Below are 20,310 nucleotides of genomic sequence, written 5' to 3'. Positions count from 1 at the left end.
CTGCAGTAGTTTCGCTATCTCCTCCTTTAATTCCTTCAGAACCCTGGTATGGATTCCGTCCGGACCCGGGATTTGTCAGTTTTAAGTTTTCTATCTGCCTGTGTACATCATCAAGGCTCACTTCCACAGAACTTCGACACAGAAACTTCTTCAACTAAAAAGACACTGCAGACAACTCGAAAGAGCATGGCAAAAAAGAACCAAGAACCAACCAAAGTAGCTTGGAGAAACCTAATAAAACAATACAAGATCAAACTTAAGGAAAAACGAAGAGCTTATTACTCCAAACCAATAGGCACAGAATCCTTAGACACAAAGAAACTACTTCCAACTTGTGAAGAACCTCACCGACACTCAACTATTCCTAACCACTCAAGGAATCCACCCTCCAATGGCCACCCAACTAGCGGACCATTTCAAGAACAAGATCGCCAATATTAGAGCCTCCTTCAACAACTCACCAACCCTCCTAGACGAGATCATAATAAAACCTACAACAGAAGAAGCCACTGCAGCTGACAGGCACTGGTCTAACTTTACAAAGGTGCAATGGTTGGACATGAACCGACTCTATAGAAAACGCAGTCGAGCGTCATGCGACCTGAACAATTGCCCCTCATATTTACTGATAAATGCATCCCCCAAATTTAGAGCTTGCCTCTTGCAATGGATCCAAACAACTCTCACGGAAGGCCAATTCCCACAAGACCTAGGGGAAATCATAATCACCCCAATACTGAAAGATCCCAAAGGACCAATAGACACCCCCTCCAACTACCGACCCATCGCCTCAATTCCATTATATGTTAAACTAATAGAAGGTCTGGTTGCCAAATACCTCACCAACTACCTTGAAGACCACAACCTACTTCACCTAACTCAATCGGGGTTCAGATCGAACCACAGCACTGAGACACTGCTAGTTTCCCTTCTAGACATAGCCAGATAGCACCTTAGCAAAGGAAGAAGGATGCTGATAATTCAACTCGACCTCTTTGCCGCATTTGACCTGGTCGACCACACTATACTTCTTCAGATATTAGAAGCAATAGGGATCTCAGGCGAAGTATACAACTGGTTTCAAGGATTCCTTAAAACAAGAACATACAGAGTAAAAACAAAGGATCTTATATCGGAGCCTTGGACCAATCCCTGCGGAGTACCCCAAGGTTCCCCACTGTCACCCATGCTCTTCAATCTTTACATTTCCACTCCTCGGTACCCTGTTAGACAAACTCAAAGTAACTTCATTCAGCTATGCAGACGATATCACCATACTCCTCCCCTTTAACACACAAGACCCCACCAAATCAGGCATCCTGGAAAAAACTCTAGAAGCAGTGGAAAAATGGATGACAGAACACAAACTGAAGCTCAACCCAGATAAAACTAATTTTCTACTGCTTGAAAAGGACAAAACCCCTTCTATAACTGAGCTAGAAATAAAAACCACCAAATATCCCTTACAACCCACTCTCAAACTCCTTGGAGTAACAGTACACAGAGGTTGCACTCTTCAGGTGCAAATCAACAAAATCACACAAAGCATTCTTCACCATGCGCAACCTTCGCAAAATCAGAAAATTCTTTGAAAAAGAACAATTCAGACTCATAGGCCAATACCTAGTCCTAAGTCTATTGGATTATTGCAATATCCTCTACCTTTCCTGTCCCACCTACCTAATAAAACAACTACAGACCGTGCAGAACACTGCCCTAAGAATGATCTATTCCCTTGGAAAATTTGACCACATCACCAACGCCTTCCTAGACTCACACTGGCTTCCAATACAAGCCCGCATCCAATTCAAACTATACTGCATGTTATTCAAAACATTAAACGGAACGGCACCCACCCACCTAAACAACCGTCTAAACAGGAACCTCTCAACCAGACAGAGGAGAACCCAATCCCCTTTCTCCTACCCCCCTTTTAAAGGAACTAAACGCAAAAAGATGTATGACAACTTACTAGCAACACATGCAGCTAAACTGGATCCCACCATCACCAACCTACTGACAGCCTCAACTGACCTCAAGGCTTTCCGCAAAGAAATCAAGACCCTACTATTCAAGAAATTCACCCAAACATCCTAATCCCTCCCTTTTCCCCTCTCACCCCCTCTTAGAATCATCTCATCAAAATTGCTTTAGACCTTACGCCTTCAATTGTATTCCTTTTACTGGAAAAGTCCAGCTATCTTTTTTGTTGTACTAGGACCAACTTCTTTAATTGTATTTCTCTTCCTGGAAATGTCCAGCTATCTTTCTGATGTAATCCGCTTAGAACTTAGGCGGAATATAAGCCAGTAATGTAATGTAAATACATCACAGGACGTGTCGAGGTGGAAGATGACATCTTCTTTCCCAGAGGTCCCTCGGTCACAAGGGGGCATCCGCTCAAACTCAGAGGAGGGAAATTTAATGGTGACACCAGGAAGTATTTCTTCACAGAAAAGGTACTAGATCACTGGACCAAGCTTCCAATGCAGGTGATCAAGGCCACCAGCGTGCTTGACTTTAAGAATAAATGGGACAAACACGTGGGATCCCTACGAGGGTAGAGTTAAGGAACTAGGTCATTAGCACTCAGACTTAATGGGGTGGGTCAGAAGAGTGGGCAGACTTGATGGGCTATAGCCCTTTTCTGCCGTCACATTTCTATGTTTCTATTGTCCAGTCCAGGAGTGTTGGACACCCTCTCAGAGGAAATGGTCAATCAGCTGGTTGGAATTGAGAGCCATTCGGTTGGCTCTGATGCGATTGCAGAAGACTCTGGAGGGCCAAGTGGTCAGGGTCTTCTCTGACAATGCAACGGCAGTAGCCAATGCCAATTGCCAGGGAGGGACCAAGAGCACCCCCCTGGCTCAGGAAGCCCGCCTTCTGTTTCTGTGGGTGGAATGTCACCTCCAGGTGTTATCAGTAACATATGTGACAGGAGTAGACAATATTCAAGCCAACTTTCTTAGCAGAGACTCTGGATCCAGGCATGTTGGCCCTGTCTGCAATGGAGTTCTGAGCCATAGTGCGGCACTGGGGCCAGCCCCGCTTCAACCTCATGGCCACGGCGAAGAACAAGAAAGTGGATTATTTCTTCAGTCAAAGATCCAAGCGCAGAAACAAGGGTCTCGACGCTTTAGTGCAGCCTTGGCCTCAGGAGATTCTCCTGTATGTCTTTCCTCCTTAAGAACATAAGAACTGCCATCTCCGGATCAGACCTTCGGTCCATCAAGTCCGGCGATCCGCACATGCAGAGGCCCAGCCAGGTGTACACCTGGTGTAATTTTAGTCACCCATATCCCTCTATGCCTCTTGTAAGGAGATGTGCATCTAGTTTGCTTTTAAATCCTAGAATGGTGGATTCTGTAATAACCTCCTCTGGGAGAGCATTCCATGTGTCCACTACTCGTTGCGTGAAGCAGAACTTCCTGATATTTGTCCTGGATTTGCCCCCCTTAGCTTCAGTCCATGTCCTCTTGTCCGTGTCACATTGGACATTGTAAATAATTTTTTTTCCTGCTTTATTTTGTCGATTCCTTTCAGTATTTTGAAAGTTTCGAAAATATATCCCCTCGCAGTCTCCTTTTCTCAAGGGAGAACAATCCCTTGGCCCATGATAGGCCGAGTCGTTCGGCAACTCGCAGTCCATCTTGGCCAAGTCATTCTGGTGGATCCAGATTGGCCTTGCAGACCATAGTACGCAGATCTGATGTGTCTTTGCAAGGGTTGGTGCATTCAGCTGAGTGCCCATCCAAACCTGCTTATGCAGGGTCTGGTATGCATAGAGGACCTCAGACGCTTTGCTCTTATGGCATGGCTCTTGTGCGTGCAGCCTTAGAACACAAAGGTTATTCTGAAGTGGTTATTGACACTCTTCTCAAGTCTTGAGAAGTTGTCCACAGTTTCTGCTTACACTAAAGCGTGGAAAGCTTTCCAATATTGGTGTGCTCAGGACCTGTATTTAGCTTCAATCTCTGTGATTCTTACCTTTCTGCAAGCTGGACTTGATAAAGGCCCCACTGTAGCATCTCTTCGGGTCCAGATAGCCGGGCTTTCTTGTTTTAGAGCTCAAGATCATTGTTCCTCTTTGGCAGTGGTTCTCTATCCTAGGGGACCCCCCAGCCAGTTGGGTTTTCAAGATATCCCTAATGAATATGCATGAGAGAGATTTGCATATAATGGAGGAGACAGGCATGCAAATATGTCTTATGCATATTCATTAGGGATATCTTGAAAACCCGACTGGCTGGGTTGAGAACCACTGCTCTTTGGCTCTTCGCATCATACTACCAATCAAACATAGAAACATGATGGCGGATAAAGGACAAATGGACCATCTAGTCTGTCCATCTGTAGTAACCATTATCTCTTTCTCTCTCTAAGAGATTCCATGTGCCTATCCCATGCTTTCTTGAATTCAGACACGTCTGTCTCCATCACCTCCTCCGGGAGACCATTCCATGCATCCACAACCCTTTCTGTAAAAATGTATTTCCTTAGATTACTCCTGAGCCTATCACCTCTCAACTTCATCCTATGCCCTCTCATTCCAGAGCTTCCTTTCAAATGAAAGGGACTTGATTCATGCACATTTAGGCCACATAGGTATTTAAACGTATGCTGGAGAGCTCTACATTACATTACATTACATTAGTGATTTCTATTCCACCAATACCTTGCGGTTCAAGGCGGATTACATAAAAGTTTTCTGAGATTATATAAATAGTTTACATAAAAATTTACCAGATTAGCATAAGAGATGTCATAAGAGTTACATAAGAATTACCAAAGAGTTGTCGTTATCTTAAGGTGATAAATGTTGGGTAATAAGAATTACCAAAGAGTTGTCGAGATCTTAAGGTGGTAAGTGATGGGTAAATAGAAGCATTTTAGCATTAGTTGGGTAATTAGAAGTGGGGTTGAGGTAGGAACTGGTCGTGTTAGATAGGTTTTATGTATTTTTTGAAGAATAGGGTTTTAGTATTTTTCTTGAAGGTTTTGTAGTCTGTGGTCGATGACAACAGAATGGTGATTTATCTTTCCAGTTTAGCTGCTTTGGTGGCTATTAGGTTGTCATATAATTTTCCTCAGTTAACCTTTTTGGTTGGTGTGTGTTTGAATAGTGAGTGGGTTCTTCTGCCTGGTTGAGGTGGATTGGGTTAGTCGGTTATTCCAGTAGATTGGGCTTTCTCCATTAATGGCTTTGAATAGTAGGCAGTAGAATTTGAAGTGTACTCTTGCCTGAATTGGGAGCCAGTGAGAGTCATGGTATGCTTCTGTGATATGGCTGTTGGAAGCTTTTTGAGAATCCCTGAAGAAACCAAATGTGTTGGTGAAACAAGTGCTTGTTGGAGGCTTTGGCTCTGCTGTGGACTTGATTGGACTTGACTGTGTGCTGTGGGAGTTTTTGCCTGCCATTGAAAAAAGAAGACGTAGCAATTCATACTGGTGGAGTTCCTCCAGTTCTGTCCTCTGGTGCCAGAGCTAAGCATTTTGCTTCCTTGTTCAGCAATGTTGCATTTAGAACTTTATATTTCATATATTTATTCATAAATAGTTTTTTAAAAAATATATATATACTGTGCACAGTAGTGGGGTTTTCCTTTTTAGATCTTTTTTTTATAATCTTTATTCATTATAAAACACTTTCAATAAGTGAAAACAACATAGATTATACACTTAATACTTTAGACATCACTTATATTTTTACAAGATTCTTACAGATTATTGCCCTCCCCCCACCCATCTTAATCTTTATCATTTTAGATATTCTTACATTGTGCGGCGGGTGTGAGTTTTTTGCCCATGATAAGAAAATAATGCCAGCTGTGAATCATCAATGATTGCTGCATATTTAAAACATTTTTGAGGCTTTTTCTCCACCTGTTTTTGAATTTTTAATGTTGGCTCTTAGAGAGGTAGCCCACTGCTGGTGAGTGACATTTTTTGGGAATCATTTGGATTTAAACGTTTCTATCATATCTCCCCTTTCCTGCCTTTCCTCCAAAGTATACATATTGAAATCTTTAAGTCTGTCCCCATACACCCGTATGACGAAGAACACGCACCATATTAATAGCCTTCCAATGGACCGACTCCATCCTTTTTATATCTTTTTGAAGGTGTGGTCTCCAGAAATGTACACAATATTCTAAATGAGGTCTCACCAAAGTCTTATACAGGGGCATCAATACCTCCTTTTTCTTACTGGCCATACCTCTTCCTATGCACCATAGCATCCTTCTAGCTTTTACCGTCACCTTTTCAACCTGTTGGGCCATCAAATACAATCACACCTAAGTCCTGCTCTTCTGTCGTGTACACAAGTTCTTCACCCCCTAAACTGTATCATTCCCTCGGGTTTTTGCAGCATTTCTTAGCATTAAATTTTAGCTGCCAAATTTCAGACCATTTTTCAAGCTTCGCCAGGTCTTTCTTTGTTATTCACACCATCCGGCATGTCTACTTTGTTGAAGATTTTCGTATCATCCGCTAAGAGGCAAATCTTACCCGACAACCCTTCAGCATTATCATTTATAAAAATGTTAAAAAGAACAGAACCTTGAGGCACACCTCTGGTAACATCCCTTTCCTCAGAGCAATCTCCATTGATCACTACCCTCTGTCGCCTTCATCTCAACCAGTTCTTGACCCACCCTGTCACTTTGGGACCCATTCCGAGGGCACTCAGTTTATTTATTAATCGTCTGTGTGGAACACTGTCAAAGGCTTTGCTAAAATCTAAAAACATCACGTCTAGCGCATATCCTCTATCCAATTATCTGGTCACCCAGTCAATGAAATTGATCAGATTTGTCTGACAAGTCCTACCTCTAGTGAATCCATGTTGCCTCCGGTCCTGTAATCCACAGGATTCCAGAAACTTGACCATTCTCTGTTTTAAAAGCATTTCCATTAATTTGCTTACCACAGAAGTCAGACTTATCAGCCGGTTAATTCCCTACTTCTTCCTTACTTCCACTTTTGTGGAGAGGGACTACACCCGCCCTTCTCCAGTCCTCCTGTACCACTCCCAACTCTAGAGACTCATTGAAAAGTTCAGTCAGCGGAGCTACCAGAACTTCCTTAAGTTCCTTCAGCACTCTCTGATGTACATCATCTGGCCCCATTGCTTTGTCTACCTTTATTTTAACTACCTCCTCGCAAACACAACCCTCTGAAAATTGATCAGGTTATATTGCTCCTCCATCCCTATTCATGTTTGTCTTCTGCGGTCCCACTCCCAGCGCTTCAGCCGTGAACACAGAACAGAAATATTTGTTAAGCAATTTGGCCTTTTCTTTATCAGCTTCTACATATTCCTCCCCTTTATCTTTGAGTCTCACAAAGCCACTTTTGCACTTCTTCCTATCACTAATATATCTAAAACATATCTTGTTTTGCCGTGTCAGCTATTTGCTCTTCCATTTGCGTCTTTACTTTCCTGACTACAAGACCAGCCTCTCTTAACTTTTCCAGAGACACAAGCTGTAACCTGAGCAGCAGCTTTGGTGACATGATGTAACCATACTGTGGTTGCAGAAGTACTTACACCTAGAAGAAAAAAGAAAGAGCAGAAAAATCCTACCAAAGCAATACCCTGTTCCTGGTTAGCTGAAGAGTCAAAAAAAGCTTCACCTTGGAGTAGGTGGGAGGGATTTAATCTCTAAGAGAGGTCCTCAGAGTTCAGTCTCAAACCAAGAGGCTTAAACCAGCCCGAGGTCTTTCATAAAGGAGTGCTTTTTCAGTTAGGGTTAGAGGATTCACACTCCCATGAAGATAAACACGCTTGGTCTGACTTAACAGTTTTCCAGGCCTCTCTCCCACTTACTATTCCCCCAAATCTCAAAAAGGTCCTAAACGGATCCAAAGAAGCCTTTTAGTCAGCTGCTCTGTCCTCAAATAAATATATGCAAATTATATATGCATTCACAGTTTGCTGTGAAAACTATCTTTAATGCTGAGCCTTTTCAATTTGTCTTAGAATCAGGCTTACTGAGGGTTAGGCACTAGGCCAGCATTCTTCTCCTCAAGGGTCACCTGTGGAGTATATGGAGTCTGATCTCTAAGAAAGCCAATTCATTTCTGGGACCTTCAACCTGGTGCTGTCTAGCCTCACCAGGCTTCTTTTGAGAGACCCTTTCGGGATGCTTCCATATTGGACTTGACTCTCAATGACAGTGCTTCTGAATTCCAGGTTCTTTGTATAGGGAACCGTTCCTTCACATTTCAGAGATTGTGGTTATCTCTAAGTACATAAGAACATAACATAAGAATTGCCGCCTGCTGGGTCAGACCAGTGGTACATCATGCCCAGCAGTCTGCTCCCATGGCGGCCCCTTAGGTCAAAGACCAGTGCCCCTAATTGAGTCTAGCCTTACCTGCATACATTCTGGTTCAGCAGGAACTTGTCTAACTTTGTCTTGAATCCCTGGAGGGTGTTTTCCCCTATAACAGACTCCAGAAGAGCGTTCCAGATTTCTACCACTCTCTGGGTGAAGAAGAACTTCCTTACGTTTGTACGGAATCTATCCCCTTTTAACTTTAGAGAGTGCCCTCTCGTTCTCCCTACCTTGGTGAACGATCTGTCTTTATCTGCTAAGTCTATTCCGTTCAGTATTTTAAATGTTTTGATCATGTCCCCTCTCAGACTCCTCTTTTCAAGGGAGAAGAGGCCCAGTTTCTCTAATTTCTCACTGTACAGCAACTCCTCCAGCCCCTTAACCATTTTAGTCGCTCTTTTCTGGACCCTTTCGAGTTGTACTGTGTCCTTTTTCATATACGGCGACCAGTGCTTGGCGCAGTTTTCCAGGTGGGGGCGTACCATGGCTCAGTACAGCGGTATGATAACCTTCTCCAATCTGTTTGTGATTCCCTTCTTAATCATTCCTAGCATTCTGTTTGCCTTTTTTGCCGCCACCGCATATTGCGCGGATGGCTTCATTGACTTGTCGACCAGTACTCCCAAGTCTCTTTCCTGGGGGGTCTCTTCGAGTACTGCACCGGACATCCTTTGTTCATGTATAAGATTTTTGTTACCGAAGGTCATTTCATCTTTCCACATTAATCGGAAAGTACGTTTGTCTGGTTCCAGGACACAAGATTGGCTTTTGAAGAAACTTGATTTGTGCAGGATGGTGCTGCCGGATTCAGGAAAAAATATTTTGCTTTGATTCAGCCTATTGAATCTATTTTTCAATTTGATTTTCCTACCCAATTGGGTGTTTTTTTCCAAACATCCTGGTGTGTTTATTTTATAGCCTCTTCGCCCCCTTTGTCCTCTCCTAAAAATACTCTATTTGAGGCATCCTTGCAAGTATATTGTTTACCACCGATCAATTAAATATGTTTTCTTTGAACCCCAGCAATTAACTACTTTTTTGCCGTTATCTCGACTGGATGGGAATAGATCAAGTGCTCCATGGGTTACTATGGAGATCAAACATAAAGGAATATAAACAACTGATAAAAGAAAAAAGGAAAACATTTTACTCATCCAAAATACAGATATCCAACACAAGTTCAAAAGGAATCAACACCCATGAACTGTTCAATCTAGTTAAAAATTTATTCGACACCACACGCCACAGTCAATCAACACACGACATAAAACTTCCATCAGCAGACGATTTAGCACAACACTTCGACTCAAAAATTGTGAACCTAAGGAACAACTGCCCAAAAAACAACACAGATGAACAGCAAATAGCCAACATACATAAAAATGAAATACCAGTGGACATGTATTGGAACTCCTTTCAGGACCTAAAATGGAAAAACTTCATAAAACTCTACAACAAATATACTAAATCAAACTGCATCCTAGATCCCTGTCCCCCCAACATAATGAAAGCAGCCTCTTTAGACTTTAAAATAACACTATGGACTCATATGTCCAACAATTTCAAAAACGGAAAATTCCTATCAAATAATGGTCACATTATAATCACCCCAATCCCAAAAAACCGTAAACTACCCCTAACATTAACAACCAACTACAGACCAGTAGCATCCATCCCATTTTTCGTAAAAATAATGGAAGGTTTGGTACAAACCCAACTGATGGACTACCTAGATCAGTTCTCACTGCTACATGAAACCCAGTCGGGCTTCAGACCTCTGTTTAGTACTGAGACGGTGATTGCTGCAATCTTAGAATACCTCCGTAACTTATTCAGGTTAACAAAGTCAAGGTTAACAAAGCAATGGGGCCGGACAACCTGCACCCCAGGGTGCTTAGGGAGCTGAGTGATGTCTTGGCGGAGCCACTGTCCGCGCTCTTCAACCTCTCCCTTAGTACAGGCAGCGTCCCGTTGGACTGGAGGACGGCTAACGTCATTCCACTCCACAAGAAAGGCTCAAAGATGGAGACAGCAAACTACAGACCAGTGAGTCTAACATCGATAGTGAGCAAACTAATGGAAACTCTAATCAAACACCAATTAGATAAGATCCTGGATGAGGAGAATCTACGGGATCCCCGACAACATGGATTTACTAAGGGGAGATCCTGCCAATCCAACCTGATCAGCTTCTTTGACTGGGTAACGGGGAAGCTGGATATTGGGGAGTCCCTGGACATCGTGTACCTGGACTTTAGCAAAGCATTCAATAGCGTACCACACCGCAGGTATACTGAGCAAGATGAGTTCTAATAGGATTAGGTAACACATTGACGAAATGGGTTGGGAGCTGGCTTGGAGGTAGGCTCCAAAGGGTGGTGGTGAACGGCACCCCCTCCGAAATGACTGAGGTGATTAGTGGAGTACCACAGGGCTCAGTCTTGGGCCCAATCCTATTCAACATCTTTATAAGAGACTTGGCAGAAGGGCTTCGAGGTAAAATAACATTATTCGCCGATGACGCCAAACTGAGTAATGTAGTGGGCAAATGCACAACAGACGAAGATTCAGTGCCCGACAACATGATGCACGACCTACTCCTACTGGAGCGATGGTCTAGGACATGGCAACTCAACTTTAATGCCAAAAAATGCAAAGTTATGCACCTGGGCAGCCAGAATCCATGCAAATCTTATACCCTTAATGGCGAGATCCTAGCAAAAACGGTAGCAGAACGAGACTTGGGGGTAATCGTCAGTGAGGACATGAAGTCTGCCAATCAAGTAGAGCAGGCTTTGTCCAAGGCAAGACAAATCATGGGCTGCATACGAAGGGGTTTCGTCAGTCGTAAGGCGGAAGTCATTATGCCATTGTATAGATCCATGGTGAGGCCCCACCTGGAATACTGTGTGCAATTCTGGAGGCCGCATGATCGCAAGGATGTGCTGAGACTGGAGTCGGTGCAAAGAATGGCCACCCGGAATGGTCTCGGGACTCAAGGATCTACCATACGAAAAACGCTTGACAAATTACAGCTATACTCGCTCGAGGAGCGCAGAGAGAGGGGGGACATGATCGAGAACGTTCAAGTATCTTATGGGCCGCATCGAGGCGGAGGAAGATATCTTCTTTTTCAAGGTCCCACGACAACAAGAGGCATCTGTTGAAAATCAGGGGCGGGAAACTACGAGGTGACACCAGGAAATTCTTTTTCACTGAAAGAGTGGTTGATCGCTGGAATAGGTCTTCCACTACAGGTGATTGAGGCCAGCAGCCGTGCCTGATTTTAAGGCCAAATGGGAATCGGCACATGGGATCTATTTCACAGGGCAAAGGTAGGGGAGGGACATTAAGGTGGGCAGACTAGATGGGCCGTGGGCCCTTATCTTGCCGTCTATTGTTTCTATGTTTCTATGTATTCAGCAAGGGCCACAAAGCCTTAGTGATGCAATTCGACATGAGCTCGGCGGCCTTCGACTTGGTGGAATCACAAAAAATTACTACAATGTTTAGATTCAATCGGCATCGGAGGCGAAAGTGCTGGACTGGTTCAGAGGATTCCCTTACAACCCCGCACCTATCAAGTTCGCTTCAATTGCAAATCTCTCTAAAACATGGAGAAACCCATCAGGCGTGCCACAGGGGTCCCCACTATCCCCACTACTCTTTAACGTCTACATAGCTTCACTAGGTACGCAGCTAACCCAGCAAGGCATAAAAGTATTCAGCTATGCAGACGACTTCACAATCATAATCCCGTTTACTGCGTCTCCCTCCGAAATCACCCCCACAGCAACTGAAGCGCTAAACACGATGGAACAATGGACCACAGATTTCAAACTGAAGCTCAATTCAGATAAAACTAAATTCTTCATAGCCTCGCCACACGCACATAACACGACAATATCATTACACATTAATAATCTGAACTACCCCATTCAACAAACGATGAAGATTCTAGGAGTAATACTAGACCAAGGCCTAACCATGAAAGACCACATAGACTCCCTAGTCAAAAAAGGGTTTTTCACCCTCTGGAAACTTAGGTCCATTAAGGCGTACTTCCACACCTCTGCTTTCAGAATTCTAGTACAATCACTAATACTAAACCACCTGGATTATTGCAACATCACCCATCTGACAATCCCCCAGAAGCAAATGCAAAGACTACAACTGATACAAAACGCAGCAGTCAGGATGATTTTCGGGCCTGAAGAAGTCCGATCACATAACTCCTTCCTACCGACTCCTACACTGGCTGCCGATGGAGGCACGCACGAAGTTCAAGCTAGGTATGTCTCTGCTTCAAAGTATTAAATGGTCTAGCCCCAAAATACATTACAGACCTCTTCTCATTCCCAACCAACAGACATGAAAGAAAAACACACATGAAAATTTGTCTCCCCACCAGCTAGAGGGTGCAAATATAAGAGACACCATCAACAAACTGCTATCGTATCAAGCAGCCATATGGGGTAAAGACCTAGAAAAACTAATTAGGCACACAAACAACTATGAAGAATTCAGGAAACACCTAAAAAACTTACCTATTCTTGAAATACCTAGGTAACGAACCGGAAACATCAGCCCTCTTCGTAACATTCATCACATACTTGAACCTGTAAATTGGTAACCCTAACCCCTAATCACTAACTATGAACACTCCATTCAATCTACGGATTATTTCTACTTCTGTATAAATAGCTTGGCACCTCCCAGCCTTGCAGCACACAAACTGTAGTTAACAGTATTAATGTTATCAGATGTACACTGCTATACTCTTTAATTCGTCGTATGTACAGTTCCCTTATATGTATTTACAGTTTCTCTTATTGTAAACCGCCTAGAATGTCGCAAGATTGACTGGTGGTATATATGAATAAAGTTATTATTATTATTATTATGTAACTCCTATCTCAGTTTTATAGTCTATAGCATTCTTTAATGCATTGATCTATATTTTCTTGTCTCACCTAATTGAAGTCATGGATTCAAAATAGAGGACTTGAGCTGAATAAGTCTAAAATGTATATTCTTTTGTTTGGTTTTTTTCTTGATTAGTTGAAGTGTAATAAATGTTATACTTTAACAAAGTATAAGACCCTGACTAATATGCTTATTCTGTACAAGTTATACTTGGTATTTAATTTTAAAATCAATAAAAAAAAAAAAAAAAGTTAAATAGCACCTGTCCCAGTACAGACCCCTTGCGGCACTCCACTGTTTACTCTCCTCCATTGAGAAAAATGACCATTTAACTCTACCCTCTGTTTTCTATCCGATAACCAATTCCTAATCCACAACTGAACTTTGCCACCTATTCCATGACTCAGTTAATTTTCTCAGGAGCCTTTCGTGAGGAAATTTATCAAAAGCTTTCTGAAAAAATCTAGATACACTACATCAACCAGCTCACCTTTATCCATATGGCATAACTGGAAGGACAGCAGATGTAGAAGTCACGGCCCCGCTGAGGACAAGCGATCACAGCATGATAAATTTTAAAAATTGGCATTAGGAAGGGGAAACCAATCAAGACCCCAAACCACAACCTTTAATTTCAAAAAAGGGAATTATGAAAGCATGAGAGCCATGGTTAAAAAACGGCTCAAGAAAAGGAAAGCCGAAATCCAAAACGGTCGATCAAGCATGGTCCCTACTATAAAACACCATAACCAAAGCACAGAATCTCTACATTCAGCAGATATCCAAAGGAAGGAGAAACAAGAACAATGGAGAACCTGCTTGACTATCTAAAGAGGTGAAGGATGCAGTGAGGGAAAAGAGGAACTCGTTTAAAAAAATGGAAACGTGAAAAAAACAACGGAGGCCTGGAAAGGTCTACGAGGAAAAGATAGCGCAAGAAGCCAAAACCTTCAAGCTCTTTTTTAGATTATATAAAAGGGAAAAAACCAGCAAGAGAGGCAGCAGTAATAATAATAATTTATTTCTTATATACCGCTATACCGTTGAAGTTCGAAGCGGTTTACAATAAAGATACATTTGACAGTACATGGGATAGAAACGGTTTACAATAAAGATACATTTAGTCCAGTACATGGGATGCAAGTGGTTTACATTAAAGATTCATTTTGTCAGTACATGGGATACAAGTTACAGTATAAGATATATTTTGTCAGTACATGGATGCAGTTGGTTACAATACAAGTGGTTTACTATCAAGGTGCATTTTTGTCAGTGTAAGGGATACAGGTGGGTTACCATAAAGATACATTTAGTCAGTACATGGGTTACAATAAAGATATGTTTGTCAGTACATGGGGTGCAGGTGGGTTACAATAAAGATACATTAGGCCCTCTCAACATCCAGGAAGAAAAGGGTGCATCAAAGAAGACAAACAGATTGCAGATAGGCTAAATTCATTCTTTGCCTCTGTTTTTACCAATGAGGACACTACAACAATGCCAGAAACAGGGAGGGTATTCAAGGGAGACATAGAGGAAAAGCCTCACCACAGTGAATGTGGATTTGGACAAGATATACTATCAGATTGACAAACTAAAAGGACAAATCCCCTGGACCGGATGGAATTCACCCGAGAGTATTAAAGGAGTTTAAGGTTGAAATTGGAGAAACTATTACAAACCCTAGCTAACCATGTCAATTAGAACCGGGCAAATACCAGATGACTGGAAGATAGCGAATGTCATCCTAATCTTCAAAAAAGGATTGAGAGGAGAACCGGGCAACTATAGACCTGTGAGTCTTACGTCGGTTCCTGGGAAGATGGTTGAAGCACTAATCAAGGATAGCATAGTGCAACACCTGGAAAATCACGACCTGATGAGAGCAAGTCAACACGGCTTCAGGAAGGGGAAGTCATGTTTGACGAATTTTACTTCAGTTTTTTGAGAAGATGAACAAACAAATCGATAGTGGAGACCCGGTGGATATAATTTACTTGGACTTCCAGAAAGCATTCGACAAGGTTCCGCACGCAAGGCTTATGAGGAAACTACTAAGCCACGGAATAGAAGGGGACCGTACTTAGATGAATAGGCAAATGGCTAGAGAACAGATTGCAGAGGGTAAGCATAAATGAGAATTTCTCGGACTGGGAGAAGGTGACAAGCGGCATGCCCCAGGGCTCGGTTCTTGGGCCCATCTTATTCAATATCTTCATAAATGACCTGGAAGAGGAAACAACAAGTATATAATCAAGTTCCATGCTTTCAGTCTCATTATGTTGCAGCTGGTATGCCTATCTCATTTTGTATTTATTTTGTGCAACTGTTATACTTGGAAGGACGACCATGGGGGGGAGGTTTGGTAGGGGTTGGTTTGGGGGGGTGGGGTGGGGTAGTTTGAAGTTTGGGGATGGGGATTTGTATTACAAACAGTTGAGCTTGTATGCATTTTGTATTGTGTCTTTGGTTTCTTGTTGAGCTCAATAAATATATTTGACCTATAATCAAGTTTGCAGATGACACAAAACTATGTCGGGCAGTTGGGTCACAAAAGGACAGTGAGGATCTCCAGAAGGATCTGAACCAGCTGGAGAAATGGGCGGAAAAGTGGCAGATGAAGTTTAACATAGAAAAATGCAAAGTGATGCCCTGGGTAGGAAAAAACAAGGAACATGAATATAAAATGTTTGGTGTATCATTGGGCAAGAGCGAACAAGAAAGGGACCTGGGGATACTGATAGACAGGAACCTGAAGCCGTCGGCTCAATGCGCAGCGGCGGCAAAGAAAGCAAACAGGATGTTGGGCATGATAAAAGGAGGGGATCACGAGTAGATCAGCGGGCGTCATAATGCCGCTTTACAGAGCAATGGTCAGACCACACTTGGAATACTGTATCCAACACTGGGTCTCCATACCTAAAGAAGGATATAACCCTGCTGGAGAGGGCGCAGAGGCGAGCCACGAAATTAGTAAAAGGTATGGAAAATTTGAGCTACTAAGAATGCCTCAGAAAACTGGGGACTGTTCACCCTCAAAAAGAGGAGACTGCGAGGGGATATGATAGAGACTTTTAAAATACTAAAAGGATTCGACAAAATAGAGCAAGAAACATCGTTATTCACATTGTCAAATGTGACACGGACAAGAGGTCATGGACTGAAACTGAGTGGCAGCAGCCCAGGACAAATGTCAGGAAGTTCTGTTTCACACTGCGAGTGGTGAACGCTTGGAATGCTCTCCCGAAGGAGGTTGTGACGGAGACTACCATTCTGGGATTCAAGCGCAAGTTGGATGCACACCTTCTTGCAAATCACATTGAGGGATACAGGTTAACAAGGTCTCCATCAAGGAACACCTAGCTTGGCCTCCGCGTGTGCGGGTCGCCGGACTAGATGGACCTAAGGTCTGATCCGGTGAAGGCGTTTCTTATGTTCTTATGTTTATTCATACCTTCAAAGAAGTCAAGGAAATTGGTCGAGGAAGATTTCCCTCGGCTGAACCCATGCTGATTCCTTCTCATTAAATCATGTTTGTCTACTTGTTCCACTATTTAATTTTTTTATAATTGTTTTCCAACCATTTTGCTTGGCACGGAAGTGAGGCTTTACTAGTCTGTAATTTCCCGGATCTCCCCTGGAGCCGTTTTTAAAAATTGACATAACATTGGCCACCCTCCAATCTTCAGGTACTACAGACAATTTTAGTGACAGGTTACAGATCACTAACATCAGGTCAGCAATTTCATGTTTGAGTTTTTAGTATCCTGGATGTATACCATCCGGTCCAGGTGATTTATCACTTTTAACTTGTTCGATTTGGCTTAGTACATCTTCAAGATTCACTGAGATTTCTTCAGTTCCTCCACATCATCACCCTTGAAAACCATTTCCAATTCAGGTAGATCTCTTACATCTCTTCCATAAAGACTGAAGCAAAGAATTCATTCAGTCTCCCAGCATTGTCGCAGCGGCAAGAGCACCCTCCTGCTTCAAATTTTAAAAGGGGGGGGCCTTCAGTGGAAGGAAAGAGTGGACATCCCTCCTTTTTTTGGGGGGGAGTGGGCGGTGAGATCCTTCATGGCAGGAGGGAGTGGGCATCCCTCCTGCCATTTTTTGGGGGGGACAGGGAAAGGTCCTTCGTGGCATGTGGGAGTGGACATTCCTGCTGCCATTTGAGGGGGGATTCGGAGGGGGGGCGATGTCTCGGGGGTGCCGGCGCTGGGTGGGAGGGCAATGGCAAGGGGGGTGTTTTTTAAAAGTTTTTTAAATGGGGCAGATTGTGCGTATTTAACTCGCACACTTCTGTTTCATAAAAAACAAAAAAAAAAGAGAGCCCTAAACATCAGTGAGAGGAGGCGGTTTCCACTGTCACTGCTGTTAGGGCTCTGTGCATGTGTCAATCACTCACTGAGCGATTGAATTGGTCGCGTTTGCATGCAGACTTGATAGTGCAAATCGATCACTGTTGGAGAATCGACAGAGAATCGCTCCCCTTTTTTTAAACAAATTGTTATAACGCATTGAAATATATAATATTGCGTAGATAACAAATCTTAATAAATATTGAGTCACTATCTTTTGTGCATTTAGCCTTAAGGGGGGAATTCATGTAAGGGCCTTATGGTTTAATGTGTGTTAATGGAATTAGCACAGGCTACATGCACCTTTGGTATAGAATGGGGGCTTTAGCACTTAGTGCACACCAATTCCACTATGCATGTCAAAGCCATAATGCCCCTTGATGAAATCCCTTCCAAGTAGTCTAAACTCCAAGATTGGATCCGTAGAATAGAATGGTGAATAGGACTTTTGACTGGAGATGTGAACATAAGTTCCATTGCTTGGCCTTTTGAAATACTGAGCATTCTAGGGCAAATTGCACAACTACTTTTTCTGTCTCTATCTGCTGGTTGACGAATATTAATCCTACCAGCCTGTGCTAGAACTTGTAGCTTAAGGAAAGAAAATTATCAGGTAAGGCACAATTTATCTTTATCAATCCACATGTTGATCCTTATCCTTGGATGCAAATAGACTTAGGATTGGCAGAGTCCAATTGACAAACAGACTGCATAGGTCACTGATTTTTCTTCACCAACATTTAACTTCAGAATATTTTGCAGGTACATCACATGAAGGCTGTAGCATTCTCAATTGCTCACTTAAGATTGGTTCCAATAGAAGTAAATCTGTAAGGCTGCTGCTTAGTCCTCCATATAACTACACAATTGCCCTACTATTTGGACAGTGTCTGAAAGAGATTGTGCCTTTGCACAAGCACTCCTGCAAAGACTTCTCAGTTCATAGGAAGGGCTGTGGCTCACTAGCTGAGATGCTACCTCAGCACCCAGAGGTTGTGACCCTGGGCAAGTCACATAATCCTCCAGTGCCCACCAGTATACAAGTTCCATTCCCTTCCCTACTCTACTACTTTTTCAACTATATCTCCAGATCACTCCAAAAATAAGTGTACCTTAAACTAGTGACTGTCAGCTATAGGGCTCCCCCACTAATTTTCAAACCTGGTTATCGACAGAGAAGTCAGAGTTGCTAACCTGACATGGAGGCTCTCTAAATTACAAAGCTGTCCTTTTTCTTGGAATCAACATCTAAGCTTGGTAATAACTTGATGAACCCCCAGACCTCGCCATGCAAGTAATGGTTCCGTGCATGCTCAGAAAGCAACCTTTCACAGAAAAACGAGTTGCTCTGTCCCCTTCTCAATCCGGCTTCTGTGCAGTCCATAGCATGGAGTCAGTAGTCCTAGACATTATTGATAACAGTTGGTCAAAACTTGACAAAGGCAGCGATGCCCTACTAGTGCTACTAGACCTAAGCGCTGCCTTTGACACCTTGGATCACCAGTTTCCTGCTAGGCAGACTCTCTGACCTTGGAATCGGGGACACTGCCCTCCAATAGTTCACCTCTTTCCTGCATCAGAGAACTCAAAACAGTCCTTCTAGGACCACACAAGTCAGAACCCAAACCTATCAAATACGGTGTTCTCCAAGGTGCCCTGCTGTCCACCCTCCTATTTAACCTCTATATCAGGCCAGTCATCGATATAGCGCAGAAATACAACATTAAAATCCACTTCTATGCTGACGACATTCAACTACTCCTCCCACTAGATGCAAACCAATCAGCCCAAATTGCAAACCTCCATCTTTGCCTTTCCGACATGAAAAACTGGATAACAAACTACAGCTGAACGCAGCTAAGACTGAACTCCTATGGATCAGAATGAAAAACTCCAGATACACCCCCCCAAACACTATCATGGGAATCCACCTCCTCAACAGCAGCAGACCAGGTACGTAGCCTTGGAATAACATTGGACGGCCACCTGGCCCTAACCACCCACATCTTCCAGGTGGTCTCCAGTTCCTTCTACTACCTCCGCCAACTGAGAAGGACCAAACCGGACCTGACTCAACTTCTCTACACCTATGTTCTCTCCAGGATGGATAGTAATCCATATTTAATGGAGTAGCCAAAAAGTAACTCAAGTACCTCCAGCGAGTCCAAAACGCAGCAATTTGCCTCCTATACATCCTCAACTATCATGACCAGGGCAGGATTAACCAATAGGCCAAGTAGGCACATGCCTAGGGCCCGAAATGGTCAGGGGGCCCGATGAAGGAGGGCATCAACATTGTTTTTTCCAAACGGCGATGGGCCCCTCAGCATCAATCGGCAATGCAGGTCCCCCTGGTCGGCAACGCAGGCTCCACCCTGATCGGTAACACGCCCCCCCATCAACGGAAAGTAAGACAAGCAAGCAACACGGGTAAGAAAGGCAATGGGAACTGTAATTGTGCAAGCAGTGCTGCTTGCCCAAAGCTTCCCTCTGACGCAGCTTCCTGTTTCCGCCTGGGCGCATGGTGGAGTGGGTCAAGGCAGGGGGCCCAGTGTACTTGTGTGCCTAGGGGCCCTTGACAAATTAATTCTGCCCTGATCATGACCCCATTCTCCCCAGCCCTCCGCACAGAACACATGGCTATCAATCAACAAACGCTTGTATATTCAAGGCCCTTG

At 43.3% G+C, this 20,310-nt stretch overlaps 1 pseudogene; it reads left to right on the top strand.

Moving 5' to 3' along the window:
* LOC117354784 overlaps window positions 1-20,310 on the top strand; it is a 183,025-nt pseudogene that overhangs the window by 122,102 nt on the left and 40,613 nt on the right.

Source organism: Geotrypetes seraphini, chromosome 2 (assembly GCF_902459505.1).
Source record: "Geotrypetes seraphini chromosome 2, aGeoSer1.1, whole genome shotgun sequence".
In the NCBI taxonomy this organism is placed as follows: domain Eukaryota; kingdom Metazoa; phylum Chordata; class Amphibia; order Gymnophiona; family Dermophiidae; genus Geotrypetes; species Geotrypetes seraphini.
Note: the sequence above shows the minus strand (reverse complement) of the source record. Positions and strands in the feature narration are given on the sequence as shown.